We start from the raw sequence: 18306 nt of genomic DNA, 5'->3' as shown, positions 1-18306 counted from the left end.
TGAGATTTGGGCAGGGACACAGATTCAAACTATACCAGTGCTATTTTCCAATTTACAGCAAGTAACCATAAACCAGATTTGCACCTACTAAAGTCTAGGTACCTTTATGAGAGCAATAATTACACAACTAATTATTTTATATCTTCCCTATTAAGTTATTTAAGGTTTCTTAGCACTCAACACATCGCTAGCTTGTAGTAGAGGCTCAAAATCTTATTGAATCAACAGTTTATTAAAGAACTTTGGGTGACTTGGTGTGATTACCGTCCAGAACTATAAATGGTGGAATAGCTGCAAATGAGGCCAGAAAAGTAAAATAAGGCAGTTTATAGAATAATTTATGATGTGATAAAAGGTTATTATGTTATTCCATAGGTGATGAGGAGTCCTCACAAGGTTTTGAGTTGATGTAGATATAGATTTCAATTTAAAAATATTTCCCAACATTAGTGAGAAAGATGAGTTAGAGATGAAAACCTAGAGACAGAGATGACACAGGCTACTCTGTACTATATTACTACTATTGCAGTAGTCTAAATGATAACTGTCAAGGATTCAACTTAAGATAATGTAAAAGAATGGGAATTAATAGATATAAGAGAAATATACAGAGAAGAGTTCATAAGATTTGGTGGACAATTAAGTGGACGAGATGATGGAGATGAGCTTATGAGTTATTTCAACACACACTGATTTGTTATATCATTCTTTGTTTAATGAATGAATATAATATTTAATGAGTTAGCACAATGACAGCAAAATACAGAGTAAAAAGTCTTATTTTTGGCTCAACTATAGATAGTGATGCCTTATATTTTAAAACAACCAGTTGTAAACTGTTTCAACAAGTTATGAAACATGACAATAATAATATGCATTGGTGTGCTTATGTCAAGCATCCAATTACTTGATTGTATTATCTCATTTAATACTAATAATTACAATATGAGAAAGTTAATATTATACCATATTATAGATAAGGATACTATGTCATAGCAGTGAGTAATCTGCTCAAGATCATGCAATAAGTGATAGAAACAGATTTTGAGTTCACATTCTGACTCAAGACCCCAAACTCAGATTCACCATACCATACCATCTTTTGATTAATCAGCTGCTAATTATGTTAGAGGACACTAGAGTAGAATTTATATTAGGGGCATTTAACACTTAAGTTAAAAAGGAAGGAGGATTTCTGGTTCTCAAAAGTGACAGCTGAGCCAGTGTTACAGATTTGAAAAGCTGCATTTTTAAAACTATGCTAGGTTGAGAACAAAAGAAAACTTAATATTCATTTGTAAGATCTTTATAATATGTTTCATATAATTGAAGCAGTAGTTGATATTTGAAGCAGATGGAAGCAGAATTTTAGCACCAGCATTTCCTGATCTTAAGAACACTGTTACTTGCTGAGGACAGTGGCTTAGACCTGTAGTCCCAGTGCTTTGGGAGGGTGAGGTGAGAGGATCACTTGAGACAAGAATTTGAGACAAGCCTGTGCAACACAGCAAGATCCTGTCTACACACACACACACACACACACACACAATTAAATTAGCTGGGCATGCTGGCTCATGCCTGTAGTCCTAGCTCCTTGAGAGACTGAGGAAGGAGGATTGCTTGAGCCCAGAACTTTGAGTCTGCAGTGAGCTATAATCGTGCCACTCCATCTCTGCATTCAGCCTGGGCAACAGAGCAAGATGCTGTGTCAAAAGAAAAAACAAAACAAAACATAACTGCCAGCATTAACAATTCCCCATCCGCTTGTCTTCCTATTACAAGTTTTTTTTGTTTTTTTTTTTTGGTAGGTGGGGCAAGAGATTAAACTGGCTCAGCTTAGTTTAAAGTCCACTCCAATATCTGGCTTGATTCAGTCAATTACGGCAAAAAGAGTCTTTGGGGTTGGGGCAAGTAAGAGTTTTACATGGTATTAATACATATTGGAAAAAGGTTATGAGAATGAAATGCATATACTGCATTATATATGGATGTTTTCTAAAATAAAACATCAAAAATTCACTTATATGCCCACCAATGTAGGAAGATTAATCTTCCGTTGCTCATCTTAACCTCTATCCAGATTATTTTTATATTATTTGGTTATAATATGTCTCAAGAAAAATATTGTAAACTTACTATAAACAATTTTAAAACAATCAATTTTTTTTCAAACCATGACTATTTTTTATGTTGGTCATTTTATAGACTGGGCAATAGTTGGGTATATTTCAAAGTATTTTAACTTACTGCATGAGAATGTGCTTTTAATGACCATAACAGCAAAGAAAAATGTTACCTTTATTTACACTAGAATAATTATTTTCTTTAAGAAAGTATTTACCAACTCAGTAAAAAATTACTTCTGTATTTATTTTTAAAAAAACAGAAAAGGAAGTGTGTATTCACACTAAACTCCCTTTTCTTCTTTAACCTTTCATGTGCTGGAGAATGCTCTTCTGTTATGATGCTGTTCAGCACCTTTAGAGGAGAAACTTGTTTAGGTGCCTTTTTTTTCCTGCATTAATGGGAGCTTGTAAATATCTTTTACATGAAGTATCCTCAAGGAAGAGAAAGCATCGTGAAGGAGTTGTCCTCAAGAGTCACTATCGATATTGTCTAAGTGGTCTGAAAATTCTAACTTTGAAGTTTCTCTATGATACAAGCACAATCTAAATGAAATGATTTCCAGTTAAGTCATCAGAAGTTTGCCTATTGGTATGTTTGTTCATTCATGTGTTATTTATTTGCTTTATATTCCTTTCAATTTCTACTTTAAAATGTTTTATAACTTTACTAGTGGCTATGAATGTAATTAATTTTTGGAAATCAATTTTATATTAGGTATATTCTCAGTCTCTAGAGGAAAAATGCTATTTTTTAAATATAAGTTTATTTATCACAGTCAGTTGTTTTAAGCTGCTTATCTTTATCTCTATAAATTCTGCAAAATCTGAGTGTAATTTCATACATTTCTCCTTAATAAAATCTTTTCAAACATTAATCTTCGGAGAATGACTTTGACGAGTTGAGAGAAGAAGGCTTCAGATGATCAAACTACTCTGAGCTACAGGAGGAAATTCAAACCAAAGGCAAAGAAGTTGAAAACTTTGGAAAAAATTTAGACGAATGTATAACTAGAATAACCAATACAGAGAAGTGCTTAAAGGAGCTGATGGATCTGAAAGCCAAGGCTCGAGAACTACGTGAAGAATGCAGAAGCCTCAGGAGCCGATGCAATCAACTGGAAGAAAGGGTATCAGTGATGGAAGATGAAATGAATGAAATGAAGCGAGAAGGGAAGTTTAGAGAAAAAAGAATAAAAAGAAATGAACAAAGCCTCCAAGAAATATGGGACTATGTGAAAAGACCAAATCTACGTCTGATTGGTGTACCTGAAAGTGATGGGGAGAATGGAACCAAGTTGGAAAACACTCTGCAGGATATTATCCAGGAAAACTTCCCCAACCTAGCAAGGCAGTCCAACATTCAGATTCAGGAAATACAGAGAATGCCACAAAGATACTCCTTGAGAAGAGCAACTCCAAGACACATAATTGTCAGATTCACCAAAGTGGAAATGAAGGAAAAAATGTTAAGGGCAGCCAGAGAGAAAGGTCGGGTTACCCACAAAGGGAAGCCCATCACACTAACAGCAGATCTCTTGGCAGAAACTCTACAAGCCAGAAGAGAGTGGGGGCCAATATTCAACATTCTTAAAGAAAAGAATTTTCAACCCAGAATTTCATATCCAGCCAAACTAAGCTTCATAAGTGAAGGAGAAATAAAATACTTTACAGACAAGCAAATGCTGAGAGATTTTGTCACCACCAGGCCTGCCCTAAAAGAGCTCCTGAAGGAAGCACTAAACATGGAAAGGAACAACCGGTACCAGCCACTGCAATATCATGCCAAATTGTAAAGACCATCGAGGCTAGGAAGAAACTGCATCAACTAACGAGCAAAATAACCAGCTAACATCATAATGACAGGATCAAATTCACATATAACAATATTAACTTTAAATGTAAATGGACTAAATGCTCCAATTAAAAGACACAGACTGGCAAATTGGATAAAGAGTCAAGACCCATCAGTGTGCTATATTCAGGAAACCCACCTCACGTGCAGAGACACACATAGGCTCAAAATAAAAGGATGGAGGAAGATCTACCAAGCAAATGGAAAACAAAAAAAAGCAGGGGTTGCAATCCTAGTCTCTGATAAAACAGACTTTAAACCAACAAAGATCAAAAGAGACAAAGAAGGCCATTACATAATGGTAAAGGGATCAATTCAACAAGAAGAGCTAACTATCCTAAATATATATGCACCCAATACAGGAGCACCCAGATTCCTAAAGCAAGTCCTGAGTGACCTACAAAGAGACTTAGACTCCCACACAATAATAATGGGAGACTTTAACACCCCACTGTCAACATTAGACAGATCAACGAGACAGAAAGTTAACAAGGATACCCAGGAATTGAACTCAGCTCTGAATCAAGCGGACCTAATAGACATCTACAGAACTCTCCAGCCCAAATCAACAGAATATACATTTTTTTCAGCACCACACCACACCTATTCCAAAATTGACCATATACTTGGAAGTAAAGCTCTCCTCAGCAGATGTAAAAGATCAGAAATTGTAACAAACTGTCTCTCAGAGCACAGTGCAATCAAACTAGAACTCAGGATTAAGAAACTCACTCAAAACCACTGAACTACATGGAAACTGAACAACCTGCTCCTGAATGACTACTGGGTACATAACGAAATGAAGGCAGAAATAAAGATGTTCTTTGAAACCAACGAGAACAAAGACACAACATACCAGAATCTCTGGGACACATTCAAAGCAGTGTGTAGAGGGAAATTTATAGCACTAAATGCCCACAAGAGAAAGCAAGAAAGATCCAAAATTGACACCCTAACATCACAATTAAAAGAACTAGAAAAGCAAGAGCAAACACATTCAAAAGCTAGCAGAAGGCAAGAAATAACTAAAATCAGAGCAGAACTGAAGGAAATAGAGACACAAAAAACCCTTCAAAAAATTAATGAATCCAGGAGCTGGTTTTTTGAAAGGATCAACAAAATTGATAGACCGCTAGCAAGACTAAAAAAGAAAAAAAGAGAGAAGAATCAAATAGACACAATAAAAAATGATAAAGGGGATATCACCACCGATCCCACAGAAATACAAACTACCATCAGAGAATACTACAAACACCTCTACGCAAATAAACTAGAAAATCTAGAAGAAATGGATAAATTCCTCAACACATACACCCTCCCAAGACTAAACCAGGAATAAGTTGAATCTCTGAGTAGACCAATAACAGGCTCTGAAATTGTGGCAATAATCAATAGCTTACCAACCAAAAAGAGTCCAGGACCAGATGGATTCACAGCCGAATTCTACCAGAGGTACAAGGAGGAACTGGTACCATTCCTTCTGAAACTATTCCAATCAACAGAAAAAGAGGGAATCCTCCCTAACTCATTTTGTGAGGCCAGCATCATCCTGATACCAAAGCCTGGCAGAGACACAACCAAAAAAGAGAATTTTAGACCAATATCCTTGATGAACATGGATGCAAAAATCCTCAATAAAATACTGGCAAAACGAATCCAGCAGCACATCAAAAAGCTTATCCACCATGATCAAGTGGGCTTCATCTCTGGGATGCAAGGCTGGTTCAATATATGCAAATCAATAAATGTAATCCAGCATATAAACAGAACCAAACACAAAGACCACATGATTATCTCAATAGATGCAGAAAAGGCCTTTGACAAAATTCAATAACCCTTCATGTTAAAAACTCTCAATAAATTAGGTATTGATGGGACATATCTCAAAATAATAAGAGCTATCTATGACAAACCCACAGCCAATATCATACTGAATGAGCAAAAACTGGAAGCATTCCCTTTGAAAACTGGCACAAGACAGGGATGCCCTCTCTCACCACTCCTATTCAACATAGTGTTGGAAGTTCTGGCCACGGCAATTAGGCAGGAGAAGGAAATAAAGGGTATTCAATTAGGAAAAGAGGAAGTCAAATTGTCCCTGTTTGCAGATGACATGATTGTATACCTAGAAAACCCCATCGTCTCAGCCCAAAATCTCCTTAAGCTGATAAGCAACTTCAGCAAAGTCTCAGGATACAAAATCAATGTGCAAAAATCACAAGTATTCTTATACACCAATAACAGACAAACAGAGAGCCAAATCATGAGTGAACTCCCATTCACAATTGCTTCAAAGAGAACAAAATACCTAGGAATCCAACTTACAAGGGATGTGAAGGACCTCTTCAAGGAGAACTGCAAACCACTGCTCAATGAAATAAAAAAGGATACAAACAAATGGAAGAACATTCCATGCTCATGGGTAGGAAGAATCAATACCGTGAAAATGGCCATACTACCCAAGGTAATTTATAGATTCAATGCCATCCCCATTAAGCTACCAATGACTTTCTTCACAGAATTGGAAAAAACTACTTTAAAGTTCATATGGAACCAAAAAAGAGCCCGCATCGCCAAGTCAATCCTAAGCCAAAAGAACAAAGCTGGAGGCATCACGCTACCTGACTTCAAACTATACTACAAGGCTACAGTAACCAAAACAGCATGGTACTGGTACCAAAACAGAGATATAGATCAATGGAACAGAACAGAGCCCTCAGAAATAACGCTGCATATCTACAACTATCCGATCTTTGACAAACCTGACAAAAACAAGAAATGGGGAAAGGATTCCCTATTTAATAAACAGTGCTGGGAAAACTGGCTAGCCATATGTAGAAAGCTGAAACTGGATCCTTTCCTTACACCTTATACAAAAATTAATTCAAGATGGATTAAAGACTTAAACGTTCAACCTAAAACCATAAAAACCCTAGAAGAGAACCTAGGCATTACCATTCAGGACATAGGCATGGGCAAGGATTTCAGGTCTAAAACACTAAAGCAATGGCAACAAAAGCCAAAATTGACAAATGGGATCTAATTAAACTAAAGAGCTTCTGCACAGCAAAAGAAACTACCATCAGAGTGAATAGGCAATCTACAGAATGGGAGAAAATTTTCATAACCTACTCATTTGACAAAGGGCTAATATCCAGAATCTACAATGAACTCAAACAAATTTACAAGAAAAAAACAAACAACCCCATCAACAAGTGGGCGTAAGATATGAACAGGCACTTCTCAAAAGAAGACATTTATGCAGCCAAAAAACACATGAAAAAATGCTCACCATCACTGGCCATCAGAGAAATGCAAATCAAAACCACAATGAGATACCATCTCACACCAGTTAGAATGGCAATCATTAAAAAGTCAGGAAACAACAGGTGCTGGAGAGGATGTGGAGAAATAGGAACACTTTTACACTGTTGGTGGGACTGTACACTAGTTCAACCATTGTGGAAGTCACTCTGGCGATTCCTCAGGGATCTAGAACTAGAAATACCATTTGACCCAGCCATCCCATTACTGGGTATATACCCAAAGGACTATAAATCATGCTGCTATAAAGACACATGCACATGTATGTTTATTGCGGCACTATTCACAATAGCAAAGACTTGGAACCAACCCAAATGTCCAACAATGATAGACTGGATTAAGAAAATGTGGCACATCTACACCATGGAATACTATGCAGCCATAAAAAATGATGAGTTCATGTCCTTTGTAGGGACATGGATGAAATTGGAAATCATCATTCTCAGTAAACTATCTCAAGAACAAAAAACCAAACACCGCATATTCTCACTCATAGGTGGGAATTGAACAATGAGAACACGTGGACACAGGAAAGGGAACATCCCACTCGGGACTGTTGTGGGGTGGGGGGAGGGGGGGAGGGATAGCTTTAGGAGATATACCCAATGCTAAATGACGAGTTAATGGGGGCAGCACACCAGCATGGCACATTTATACATATGTAACTAACCTGCACATTGTGCACATGTACCCTAAAACTTAAAGTATAATAATAATAAAAACACACACACACACACACACAAATAAAAAAAAAAAAATCACATTGAATCTAACTTTTTAGATTATTCTTTTTAATCAATAAAAATACTATCTTTTTTTCTTTTTCAACTTTTATTTTAGATACAGGGGTTACATGTGTGGGTTTGTTACATGGATGTATTACAGCAGGTACTACGTGTAGTAACCAATATGTAGTTTTCCAACCCACATTCACCTTCCTCCCTCCTCCCTCTAGTAACCCACAGGGTTTATTGTCCCCATGTTTATGTTCATGTGAGCTCAAGATTTAGCTCCCAATTTTAAGGGAGGTATTTGGTTTTCTGTTTCTGCCTTAATTTGCTTAAGATTATGGCCTCCAGTTCCATCCATGTTACTGCAAAGATCATTATTTCTTTTTTCTGGCTGCATAGTATTTCATGGTGTATATGCACCACATTTGCTTTTCTAATCCACCAAACTGATGGACACCTAGGTTGATTTTATGTTTTTGCTATTATGAATAGAATGGCAATGAACATACATGTCCACCTTTCTTTTTGGTATAATGATCTATTTTCCTTTTGGTATATACCCAGTAATAGAATTGCTGGGTTCAATAGTAGCTCTGTTATAAGTTCTTTAAGAAATCTCCATACTGTTTTGTACAGTGGTTAAACTAATGTACATTCTCACCAAGAGTGTGTAAGCATTCCCTTTTCTCTGCAGCCTTATCATCACCCCTTGGTTTTTTTTTGTTTTTTTTTTTTACTTTTTAATAATGGCCATGCTGACTGGTGTGAAGTGGTTTCTCATTGTTGTTTTAATTTGCATTTCTCTGATGATTAGTGATGAGCACTTTTCCATTATGTTTGTTGGCCTCTTGTATGTCTTGTTTTGAGAAGTGTTTGTTCATATGCTTTGCCCATTTTTTAATGAGGTTACTTGTCTTTTGCTTGTTAAGTTCCTTATATATTCTGGATATTAGACATTGACAGATGCATTGTTTGCAAATATTTTCTCCTATCCTGTAGGGTGTCTGTTTACTCTATTTATAGTTGCTTTTGCTGTGCATAAAGCTCCTTAGTTTAATTAGGTCCAATTTGTCCATTTTTGTTTTTGTTGCAATTGATTTTGGGAACTTGGCCAAAAAATCTTTGTGAAGGCTGATGCCAAGAAGGGTATTTCCTAGGTTTGCTTTTAGGATTTTTATAGTTTGAGGTTTTAAATTTAAATCTTTATCTTGATTTGATTTTTGTATATGGTAAGAGATAGGGGCCCAGCTTCATTGTTCTGCATATGACTATCCAATTTTCCCAGCACCATTCATTGAATATAGTGTCCTATCTCCAGTGTCTATTTTTGTCAAGTTTATTAAAGACTAGTTGGTTGTAGGTTATGTGGCTTTATTTCCGGGTTCTCTATTCTGTTCCAGTGACCTATGTGTCTGCTTTTGTACCAGTACTATGCTGTTTTAATTACTATACTCTCGAAATATAGTGTGAGGTAAAGCGATGTGATGATGTCTTCAGCTTTGTTCTTTTTGCTTGGGTTTGCTTTAGCTACTCGGACCCTTTTTTTTTTATTCCATATGAATTTTAGGATTTTTAAAATTCTGTGAAACATAATGTTAGTAATTTGACAGAAATTAAATTGAATCTGTATATTGCTTTGGGCAGTATGTTCATTTTTAAAATATTGATTCTTCTAATCCATGAGCTGGGATGTTTTTCCATTTGTTTGTGTCATTTATGATTTTTTTCATCAGTGTTTCATCATTCTACTTCTAGAGATCTTTCACTTTCTTGGTTCAATGTATTTCTAGGTATCGTGTGTGTGTGTGTGTGTTTGTGTGTGGGTGTGTGTGTGCATGTGTGTCTATCATAAATGAGACTGAATTTTTGATTTGGTTCTCAGCTTGAACATTATATAAAAATGCTACTAATTTTTGTATGTTGATTTTGTGTGTCTAGAAACATTACTGAAGTCATTTATCAAGTCTAGTCTTTTGGAGGAGCCTTTAGGATTTTCTAGGTATAAGATCATGTCATCAGCAAACAGATAATTTGATTTTTTCTTTTCCAATTTAGAGGTCTTTTTCTTTCTTTCTTTTGCCTAACTTCTCTGGCTAGGACTTTAAGTACTATTTTGAATAAGAGTGGTGAGAGTGGGCATCCTTGTCTTGTTCCAGTTCTGAGAGAGAATGCTTTCAACTTTTCCTCATTTAGTATGATGTTGGCTGTGAGTTTGTTATATATGGCATTTATTATTTTAAGGTATCTTCCTTCTATGCTTAGTTTCTCAAGAGTTTTTGTCTGTGGATTTTATTGAATGCTTTTTCTGCATCTATTGAGATGGTCATATGCTTTTTGTTTTTCATTCTGTTTATATGGTGAATCACATTTATTGATTTGTGTATGTTGAACCATGCTTGCAACCCAGGAATAAAACCCACTTGATTATGATGCATTATCTTTTTGACATACTGTAGAATTCAGTTTGCTGGTATTTTGTTGTGGATTTTAGCACCTATGTTCATCATGGATATTGGCCTGTAGTTTTCTTTTTTTATTGCATCCTTGCATGATTTTGGTATCAGGGTGATACTGGTTTTGTAGAATGAGTTAGGGAGGAATTCCTCCTCATCTTTTTGGAATAGTTTTAATAACATTGATATCAGCTCTTCTTTGTAAGTCTGATAAAATTCAGTTGTTAATCCATCTGGTCCTGGGCTTTTTTTGAGAGATTTTAAATTACTGATTCAATTTCATTACTCTTCATTGGACTTTCAGGATTTCTATTTCTTCCTGGTTAAATCTTGGGAGATTTTATGCTTTCAGGAATTTATCCATTTCTTCAGAGTTTCCTAGGTTGTGTCTATAAATATGCTCATAGTAGTCTCTGATAATCTTTTGTTTTTCCGTGGTATCAGTTGTAATGTCACTTTATTATTTCTGATTGTGCTTATTTGAATCTTCTCTCTTTATTGATTACTCTAGATAGTGGTCTATCATTTTGTTTATCTTTTCAGAAATTCAACTTCTCATTCCATTGATTCTTCTTCTCCTTATTTTTTTTTTAGTTGCAACATCATTTAGTTTTGCTCTGGATCTTTGTTATTTCTTCTTCTGCTCGCTTTGGGTTTGGTTTGTTCTTGCTTTTATAGGTTTTTGAGGAGTGAAATTAGGTTGTTAATTTGAGATCTTTCTATCTTTTTGATGCAGGTATTTAATGCTATAAACTTTCCTCTTAACACCACTTTTGCTATATTCCAGAGGTTTTGGTATGTCATGACTTTATTTTAATTCATTTCAAAAAATTGTTTATTTCTGCCTTTGTTTTTTTGTTTACCCAAAGGCCATTCAAGAGCAAGTTGTTTAGTTTTCATATATTTGTGTCATTTTGAGAGTTCCTCTTGGTATCGATTTTTAATTTTATTCCATGGTGGTATGACAGGATAGTTGTAAATATTTTGAATTTATTCATTATGGCCAAGCATATGGCCTATTGTGGAGAATGTTCCATGTACAGATGAGAAAAATATATATCCTGCAGTTCTGGGGTTGAATGTTCTGTAAATGTGTTAAGTTTATTTGGTCTAGAGTCCAGTAAGTACACAGTTTCTTTGTTGATTTTCTACCTCAGTGATATGTCTAGGGCTGTTGGTGGGATGTTGAATTCCCCCACTGTTATTGTATTGCTATCAATTCCTTTTCATAGGTTTCACAGTATTTGTTTTATGAATCTAGGTGCTCTGGTGTTGTGTGCATATATATTTAGAATTGTGATATCTTCTTGTGGGATCAAACAATTTATCATTATATAATGACCTTGTTTGTCTTTCTTTCTTTTTTTTTTCTTTCTTTTTTTTTTGAGATGGAGTCTCGCTCTGTCACCCAGGCTGGAGGGAGTGCAGTGGTGTGATCTTGGCTCACTGTAATCTCTGCCTCCCGGGCTCAAGCAATTCTCTGCCTCAGCCTCCCGAGTAGCTTGGATTACAGGCACCTGCCACCACGCCCAGCTAATTTTTGTATTTTTAGTAGAGATGGGGTTTTACCATCTTGGCCAGGCTGGTCTTGAACTCCTGACCTTGTGATCCACCTGCCTTGGCCTCCCAAAGTGCTGGGATTACAGGTGTGAGCCACCGCACCCAGTCATTTGTCTTTTTTTTAACTGTTGTTTCTTCAAGGTATGTTTTATCTGATGTAAGTATAGCTACTCCTGCTTGTTTTTATTTTCTTTTTCATAGTATATTTTCCCCAGCTCTTTACTTTGAACATATGGGTATTTTTATCTGTTAGTTGGGTCTTTTGTAGGCAGCAGATAGTTGGGACTTGTTTTTGTATCCAGTTTGCCAGTCCATATATTTTAAGTGGGGCATTTAGGCCATTTACATTTAGGCCATTTACATTTAAGGTTAATATTGATATGTGAGGCTTTGTTCTTGTCATAATGATGTTACCTAGTTTCTTTGTAGTCTCAACTGTGTAACTGCATTATAGGATCTGTGAGCTTTATACTGATGAGTGTTTATACTGATGAGTGTTTTTATGATGGCAAGTCATGTGAGAACTCTTTTGAGCACTTCTCATATGGCCAGTGTAATGGTGATAAATTTCTTTAGGGTTTGATGGTCTATAACTTTATTTCTCCTTCATTTATAAAGCTTACTTTAAGCTTTATTGAAAAACTCTTAAAGAATTTTTTTTCCTTAAGAAAGATAATAATAGGTCCTCAACCTCTTCAGGCTTGTAAGGTTTCTGCTGAGAAATCTTCTGTTAGTCTGATGGAATTTCCTTTTTAAGTGATTACACACTTCTCTCTAGCTATCTTTTTTTTTTTTTTTTTTTTTTAATGAGACAGAGTCTCGCTCTGTCACCCAGGCTGGAGTGCAGTGGCGCGATTTCAGCTCACTGCAACCTGCCTCCTGGGTTCACACCATTCTCCTGCCTCAGCCTCCCAAGTAGCTGGGACTACAGGCGCCTGCCATCACGCCTGGCTAATTTTTTTTTTGTATTTTTAGTAGAGATGGGGTTTCACCGTGTTAGCCAGGATGGTCTCGATCTCCTGACCTCGTGATCCGCCCGCCTCGGCCTCCCAAAGTGCTGGGATTACAGGCGTGAGCCACCGCGCCCGGCCTCTCTAGCTATCTTTAGAATTTTTTCCTTCATGTTGACTTTGGACAGTCTGATGACAATATACTTTGATAAGACTCGTCTTACAAAGAATCTTCCAGATGTTCTTTGAACCTGTTGTATCTGGATGTCTAATTTCTATCTAGACCAAAAATATTTTCCTGAATGATTTTATCAAATACATTTTCCAAGGTTTTTACTTTTTATTCTTATCCCTGAGTAATAGCTATTCTCATAGATTTCATTGCTTTATATAATTTCATATTTCCTGGCTGCATTTTTAAAAAATTCTCCTTTGTTTTCTTTTTTATATATAACTGGGTCAATTCAAAGGACCAGTCCTCAAGCTCTGAAATTCCTTCTTCTACTTTGTTTAGTATGTTGTTAAATAGTTCAACTATATTTTATAATTCCTTCAATGAACATTTCATTTCCAGAAGTTCTGTTTGGTTTTCTTTTAAATATTTACCTCTTTAGTAAATTATTCTTCCATACTCTGAATTGTTTTTCTGATTTCCTTGTGTTGCTTTCTGACTTTCTCATAGATCTCATTAAGCTTCCTAAAATCCATGTTTTGAATCCTTTTTTTAATCCTTTCAAAATTTTCATTTTGTTTAGGATGCATTGCTAGAGAGCTAGTGTAATTCTTTGGGGGTGTCAAAAAACTCTGTCTTTTTGTCCTGCCAGAGTTCTTACACTGATTCCTTCTCATCTAGAGAAGTTATGACCTCTGATTTTTGAACTTTATTCCATTTGAATGGTGCTTTTGACTTTTTTATTCTTTTCTCTCTTGAGGGTATGACTGTAACATATATTCTGTATGATACTTTGGCTTTGTTTCTCAGTGCTTTCAGGGGGCCAAGGCTATGTATGAACTCCTTAGTTATAGATAGCTTTTGTGCAGTGGCTTTCTCAAATGTTGGTTGTTTTAGTGATATATTGGGTATATGAGCTGACTCATTATCTTCTGTGGTGCTGGGAGTGGGGAGGTCTCAGGGAGCTTTTCTCATACCCTAGAACTATGCCCTTCTGTCAGCAGGTTTATTTGGTGGTGCAGTTTAGTCTCTAGTCTAGTAGATGGCGATTAGGAGTAAGAGTGGGCTCATCTCTGGTGACAAATGGAAGCACCTGCTTTGACAGAGGCGGTGGAAGGAGCTCATGGTGGGATGCGCTGATGTCTTCAACGTGAGGGGTGCCATGATGGGGCCTTACCACCTCCTTATCCTGGGCAGCCAGGAACACAACCTACATGTCTATTACACCCCTGTCACCAGGCTTGCTACTTTCAGTTCAGATAGACACTGACCCTTTTCTCCAGGTCTCAATGTAACTAGGGTCCATGGAAAATGCCCATCTGTAGGTACCACTGAGATAGCCTTGAGGCTGAACCTCTTTTTCCAGTTTAAGACACGTAACTCTGTGGCTGGTCTGCATTCCATTGCAGGAACACAGCAGCTCTGTGTAGGGAGGGGGAGATGAGCTCCACCTTTATGCAATTCCAGGAGGCAGGTACACTTTCAGTGGGGGTGTAACCACCTGGAACCATGCTGGAAAGGCTCACTCTAAGTGCACTCATGCCAATTCACAGTGGGAAAAACCTTGGTTCTGTCCACAATAGTGGACTGGGGGAGTGGGAGAAGATTCCCCTCATCCATTTCCAGCCACTGGTGTTGCCTGTCTGCTTGGGCAGAACAACACTTTTCCCCTTCAGAGACAACCACTGCACCCATCACTCTTCTGGGAGGGGCACAGTCACCCACCGGACACAAGTAGGGGGCTCTCAGGCAGGAGAGAGCTTTCTATTTGGTTTCCTTTGTTCCCAAGGGTGTTTTGGTGGGCTGCACTGTGCCTTCTCCCAGCAGCAGCCCATGTTGTGAACTGGATATCCAGGGATCTTGCAACTCCCAAGATCCCACTGTTCCCCTGTGTTTGCTGCAGTTAGAGCAGCATCTGGAAAATGTTTGTTGGGGATCTAGTGGTATGAAGAAATAAAGACTGAAATTCTCTGGGCAGGATAGTAGCCCACAATGGGTGTACAACCAACATGGTGCCTACCATTTCAACTTGGGTTCAAGGGGAGTGTGTGTGAACCTGCACAAACTGGCTACCAAGTGCTGGGCCCCCAGGGAGTTTCCAAATTCCTCCTGACGGCAGTGCCTGGGCTTAAAAGAGCAGAGAGGCTCTTCAACAATTTGGTCCTCAGCAGCCTGTCACAAGGGTAAGGAGAACACAGAAACACTCCCACCTACACTTTCTGTGGGATTGCAAGTTCCTCAGGAGTCAATCTCTGCCAGAGTCTTGCTGCCTTCCTTTTCTGCACCTGAGCTTCTTCCTGTGGCTTCTCCAACTGGTTTTGCATTCTTCCTCAGCATTCCACTCCAGCCATGATCACTCACCTGTAACTTTGTCTCTTCTTTCTGTAGAGAACTCACATCTGACATCCCTAGTTAGCCATCCACAGTGCATGCCTTTTGTTGGAACACAAATAATTCATAGTCTGTGCCCATTCAAAAAGTTCACCTACATACCTCTTTCCCAGACTTCTTTATCACCAACATTCAAATCCTGTTCTTTCCAAGTCCCTTATCATCCAGCCAAACCACTGGCAACTGCTGATGAATTTGTGTAGGTCCATACTTTTGACCAAAATAACAAACTTCTGAGGCAAGAAACAACATGGGTGAAACCTAAAAGCATTATGCTAAGTGAAAGAAGCCAGACACGATAGATTACCTAATGTGTGATTCCATTTACATGGAATTCAAGGAAAGGTAAAATTATAGTGATAGAAAGCAAGTTATTGTTTGCCAGTGTCCAGGGGGCACAGCTAGAGGACTCATTGCAAAAGGGATGAGAGAAATTTTGGGGGTGATAAAAACGTTTTGATTTTGGTCAGGCACGGGGGCTCACGCCTGTAATCCCAGCACTTTGGGAGGCTGAGGCGGGTGGATCACGAGGTCAGGAGTTTGAGACCAGCCTGGCCAACATGGTGAAACTCCATCTTTACTAAAAAAATACAAAAATTAGCCAGGCATGGTAGTGTGTGCCTGTAATCCCAGCTACTCGGGAGGCTGAGTGGGGAGAATTGCCTGAATCTGGGAGGCAGAGGTTGCAGTGAGCCGAGCCACTGCACTCAAGCCCGGGCGACAGAGTAAGACCCTGTCTCAAAAAAAAGGTTTTGATTTTAAATTATTATTATTATTTGAGATGGAATCTCACTATGCCACCTAGGCTGGACTGCAATGGCGTGATCTTGGCTCACTGCAACCTCTGCCTCCCAGGTTCAAGTGGTTCTCCTGCCTCAGCCTCCTGAGTAGCTGGGATTACAGGCGTGTGCCACCACACCTGGCTAATTTTTTTTTTGTATTTTTAGTAGAGATGGGGTTTCACCATGTTGGTCAGGCTGGTCTCAAACTCCTGACCTCATGATCCACCCGCCTCAGCCTCCCAAAGTGCTGGGATTACAGGCATGAGCCACCATGCCCGGCCGATTTTAAATTATTTTTAAAATTAAAATAAAAGTTGTATATATTTATGGTATACATCATGATGTCTTGACATATGTATACATTATGAAATGATTAAACCAGACTAATTAACATATCCATCACTTTACATACTTATTATTTTCTTGTGATAAGAACATTTAAAATTTACTTTCGGCAATGTTTAAGTATACAATACATTAATGATATGGTTTGGAAACTTGTCCCCCATAAATTTTATCCCAATGTGAAATGTGATCTTCAATGTTGGAGGTGGGGCCTAGTGGGAGGTGTTTAGGTCACTGCTCATAGATGGCATGGTGTCCTTGTGGTAATGAGTAAGTTCTCACTCTGAATTCATGTGAGATCTGGTTCCTTAAAATAGTGCAGCACCTCCCTCCCGCCCCACCTCTTGCTCCTACTCTCACTATGTGGTACATAGGCTACCCCTTTTCGTTTGGCCATGACTGTAAGCTTGCTGAGGACGTCGGCAGAAACAGATGCTGGCACTATGTTTCCTGTACAGCCTACGGAACTATAAACCAAAATAAACATCTTTTCTTTATAAACCACTCAGCCTCAGGTATTTCTTTATAGCAACACTACACAAGGATGGACTAACACAATTAAGATAAGCCATAGTCACTATGGTATACACAATATATCTCCAGAACTTATTTTTACTGCCTAATTGAAACATTAAGGTTTTATATTATGAGTAGGAAGGTCGTTAGATATTGTATATTTTAGATTAGTAAATTTTATCCCATGCAAATATTTCCAAAAAAACAATTAAAAAGAGAAAGTACACTTAGCTCAATTTTCTATGGTGTGAATTGCGTCCTTCACTTATGATACTTTTCTACCTAATGTAGAGTGGTTTGCTGACTCAGTAATGGTTTGCTGACTCACAAATACCTGTATGAGTCTACTTTTGTATTTAGCATATAATACAAGAATGCGGGCTGGGCACAGTGGCTCACGCCTGTAATCCCAGCACTTTGGGAGGCCGAGGAGGGCAGATCACGAGGTCAGGAGATCGAGACCATCCTGGCTAACATGGTGAAACCCTGTCTCTACTAAAAAATACAAAAAATTAGCCAGGCAGGGTGGCGGGCGCCTGTAGTCCCAGCTACTCTGGAGGCTGAGGCAGGAGAATGGCGTGAACCCAGGGGCAGAGCTTGCAGTGAGCCGAAATTGCGCCACTGCACTCCAGCCTGGGTGACAGTGCGAGACTCTACCTCAAAAAAAAAAAAAGAATGCATGCAGAAACGTAAGAATCTGACATCTTGAAAAACTTCACTGTCAATATGTTTGCTCTCCTGAACCATTTATTGCCTAAGTTAAAATTTATGTATGATTGTAAATTAATTTCTTTTCCTCATCTCCAATTATAAACAATCACCTGTTTATTACATCTCCTTGGCAAAAAGATAATATTGAGTCATAATAATGTGCAGTATTCCAACCGCTTTAAATGAATTGACTCATTTATTCCTCAGGACTATCCTACAGATAGATTATATTACTATCTCCATTTTTTCAATGAGGAAACTAAGGTACAGTGAGGATAAATAACTTGCCTCAAGGCGCACATCTAGAAGACAGCAGAGCTGGAACTTAATCCATGCAGTCTAGCTTCAGGTTCTACAGCCTAGTCTTCTGATGTAACGCACCTCTCATATCTT

The sequence above is a fragment of the Pongo pygmaeus genome, chromosome 9 (genome assembly GCF_028885625.2).
Source record: "Pongo pygmaeus isolate AG05252 chromosome 9, NHGRI_mPonPyg2-v2.0_pri, whole genome shotgun sequence".
NCBI lineage: Eukaryota > Metazoa > Chordata > Mammalia > Primates > Hominidae > Pongo > Pongo pygmaeus.
Note: the sequence above shows the minus strand (reverse complement) of the source record.